Source organism: Helianthus annuus, chromosome 16 (assembly GCF_002127325.2).
Source record: "Helianthus annuus cultivar XRQ/B chromosome 16, HanXRQr2.0-SUNRISE, whole genome shotgun sequence".
Lineage (NCBI taxonomy): Eukaryota > Viridiplantae > Streptophyta > Magnoliopsida > Asterales > Asteraceae > Helianthus > Helianthus annuus.
The window spans coordinates 15355098-15359078 of record NC_035448.2 but is presented as its reverse complement, the minus strand read 5'-3'; the positions used below and the strand labels follow the sequence as shown (position 1 = coordinate 15359078).

At 32.1% G+C, this 3981-nt stretch overlaps 1 non-coding gene across 1 annotated transcript; it reads right to left on the bottom strand.

The window, feature by feature from the left end:
- Positions 1-2654: 2654 nt before the first annotated feature.
- Positions 2655-2742, bottom strand: LOC118488746. Its single transcript, XR_004885281.1, has one exon. It is a non-coding gene; the product is annotated as a small nucleolar RNA R44/J54/Z268 family (small nucleolar RNA).
- Positions 2743-3981: the final 1239 nt, after the last annotated feature.

The window sequence follows — 3981 nt, the reverse complement described above, 5'->3', positions numbered from 1 at the left end:
TACATTGTTTCACATTGCATATCTGTTGCATATGCTCATCCAGCATATGAACACATTATTCTACATTTTGAACCGTTGTACTCTACAATACATTTCATGCTACGTACGCCCATTGTGTGCATACGTAGTACATTGTTTCACATTGCATATCTGTAGCATATGCTCATCCAGCATATGAACACAGTATACTACATTTTGAACCGTTGTAACCATTTGACTATGTGAACCGTCTTACCCCTTTGATTTCATGAACCGTCTGTAACCATTGAACCGTGTAAACCAGTTGTATCCGTTGACATGGATTACATTTGACTATACATGAACATTTCTACCGTTGTTAAACATTTCATCTTGATGGTTTGGTTTGAGTAAGTGATTTAAGTAACGAGGCATGTGTAATATGATACAAGCATGGTGGATACGCCGCTGGTACTTCCTATATATAAGTGTTTGTATGGTATTACATATCGTAGCGTTATTTGAATCATTTCAATTTGAGACATATGACATTTTATACAAATAACACACTTTTCATGAGACATTGTTTTACAAACTCATTTTACATGGTTATCCGTTTAACCATACAGTGTTCTCTTATTTATACATATCATCTGATCTTATCGTTTTTCAAATAAGTTACAAGACAAAGCAAATTACAAGGTTCATGACTAAACATTTTCTCAAACATAAGTCATGAATTCCGTTTTCACAAAACCAATGTATCTCACAGGCATTTTTATGCTGACGTACCTATTTTCACATGTGTTTTCAGGAGATGATGCATAGGACTTATCAAGACATACTTAGGCGGACCTGTGCCTTAGTAACTTAAAACGAGACAAGAACTAGTTAATTTATGTTATGTACACTTTGATTCTTGTTTAAACAATGTAAACATTCATGTGTGATTAATAAAACGAAACTTCAATTGCCATGGATTTGAAACAACTGATTCTGTTACAACACTCCCCGACGTTTCCGCCACGTTTTGTATGTTCTACGTGGTCGGGGTGTGACATGCCGCCATCAAATTGGGGTGCAAGGGGAGTTTAAGAGGGGAGTTGACGTGGCATAAACGGATTTGGTGTGCATAAGAGAGGGGACTCCCCTAAGAGGGGAGTGCCCCTCTCACCCTAAAAAAGTTAAGTTGAATGATAGGATTGTTAGATATGGATGAAAAGTAAATAATTAATACAATTAATTGCCAAAATCGCCCCTGAGATTTGAGCACATTTGCCATTTTCGTCCAAAATGACACTTTTGTACCATTTTGCCCCCCACGTTTGTAACTTTTTGCCATTTTCATCCAAACAACTAACTTAGTTTATTTTTTCTGTTAAGTTGAATGATATTTGGATGAAAATGGCAACTATAAACCACAGGGACGAAAATGGCAAATGTGCTCAAACTCTTTTTAATTTATTTTATTTAGTTAATTTTGTCACATATATAATAAAAAAGAATATACATGCACTTTTTATATGAAAAAAAAATAATAGTTTTCTCACATATTTTTTATAAATTTTCATCCAACCACTAACTAAGTTAATTTTTTTTCTATTAAGGCGAAGGATGTTTTAAATTTTATAAATTAAGACAGAAATTAAATTTCAATTGTTTATATAGATCAATTTTATAAAAATAAATTTACTTAAACCTCTAATTTTTATAAAACTAAAATGCTTATGACCTTATAGAAAAATGTCAAATAAACAAATATTATCATATGTACAAAGTTTGTAATTCATCTTCAACTCTTTTAAATTCGCTCCTAACGAAAAACAAAAGCCAGTGCCCCCATCAAACAACGTACTGTTACCAAACCTTAAAATTACCCACCAAATAGCAAGTATAATGCTATCTAATATTTTGTGATAAACACTTTTCACGACGAGCTATTTTCTTGTTAAACTCTCAAAAACAGAATCGAAATATTCATGTTACTTAGAGAAAGAAAACAAAGTTCTATTGAACAAAAGACAACATATAATAACCTTGATACAAAAAATTAATTTATAAAATTTAAAACATCTTTCACCTTAATAGAAAAAAATTAACTTAGTGGATTGATGAAAATTTATAAAAAAATATGTGACAAAACTATTATTTTTTTCGTATAAAAATTGCATGTATATTATTTTTTATTATATATGTGACAAAATTAACTAAATAAAAGAAATTAAAAAGAGTTTGAGCATATTTGCCATTTTCGTCCCTGTGGTTTATATTTGCCATTTTCATCCAAATATCCTTTAACTTAACAGAAAAAATAAACTAAGTTAGTGATTTGGATGAAAATGGCAAAAAGTTACAAACGTAGGGGGCAAAATGATACAAAAGTGTCATTTTGGACGAAAATGGCAAATGTGCCCAAACCTCAGGGGTGATTTTGGCAATTAACTCTAATTAATAATTACAGAAACATAAACACCAGAAACTCAGGTAACTGCAAATCTGCAACATCAAGCTGTTACAAAACAAACCACAAAACTAATTAAAAAAACATCATAAACAAAAGAAAGAATTTAATTATAGCCTCAGCTGCGATGATTCAATTTTTCTTGATATATAATCATCTTTCAAAATATCATCAGGAAGTATATGCATCACTGGCAGTTTCAAACTAAAAAACAAGTATTGAAAACGATGTCGTACAAGCATCAGAGAGATTCCCACAGACAAATCATCATACTCCAATATTGGAATGCAGATGTCCCTGTCTGGTATCTCATCATTTGCCCTTAAAACTTAACATTAAAAAGAACAAAATACGATGAAAAACAAAGCTATTAATTAGCAACATTTTGAGAGAAACTCAATAACTAATCAAATAAACTAAATAAGTGTAACATATATGTAAAAGATGATAGATAACTACTAGTGATTCTTTTGGCGATTGTGCAGACAAATCGTAGAGACACAGACACGCATTATTAGGGTTTATGGGTAAGGCATTTATATAGAGACTCCGGTAGGTTTGATTGATTGATGCTACTGGGCCAGTTTTTAATTAGGGGAATGTTTTGATATTGGGCCAAGTTATTTTAGAACCATATATTGGGCTTGTTTATATGATGTCCACATTCTATGAATTCTTACAATGTATCACTTGCTCTTGTTCCTAGTTTTAAAAGAAAAAAAAAAGTTTAAGCAAGCTATAATACCCAAGAATAAATTGTGTTTGAAAACTTTTTTTAACCTAAATTAACCGGAAATCCATTAAATAACATCCGAAATTTACAGTCAAATGACTGGTAAACAGGGAGTAAGTTGCGTTACAACCCCAAGATCTTACAAAAAACAAATAAAATTTACTTGCAACTGGCAGAATTCTCATGCGTATTGTGGCGGTATGTGCCCAAAAAATACATTGATCATAAAAACGAACACCAGTGTTGATGTTGTTTGGTCATAAAGGGTTCGGTGACTTCGTCCGAACTGTAACTTACGATTCCAAAAAATTACTTTGTACAACTCTGTTTTCATTTTTCAGCAAATTTATAACGGAATGTCGAGTAAATTTTTTTTAACACAATTGTGAAAAGAAAAGGTTAACAAACGCAAAACGGAAAAAGGGGAAATGGACTGTATCACCCTAAACTATGCAAAATTGCCAATATCACGCCCAACTTTCAAGTTGGCTCCCACCACCCTCTACTCGCCACTTGGGATGCTATGTCACCCCGTCGTTAACTAAGCACTAACTCAGTTAGTGTTTTTGCTGACGTGGCCAATTTATCCAATGTGGCATGCTGACGTGGATCTGGAACATATTTTATAAATAAAAAAAATTAAATATTAATACGGTTTATAAATATATATTATATCTCTTATACAAAAAGCAACTCCCACCCCTTTGATAGACACACATACCCTTTTAATCAACACATACCTTTTCATTCAACACACATACTTCTTCTTTTATATTATCTACATATGCTACAAGAAAATCAACCAAACGTTTCATTTACATCGACAACG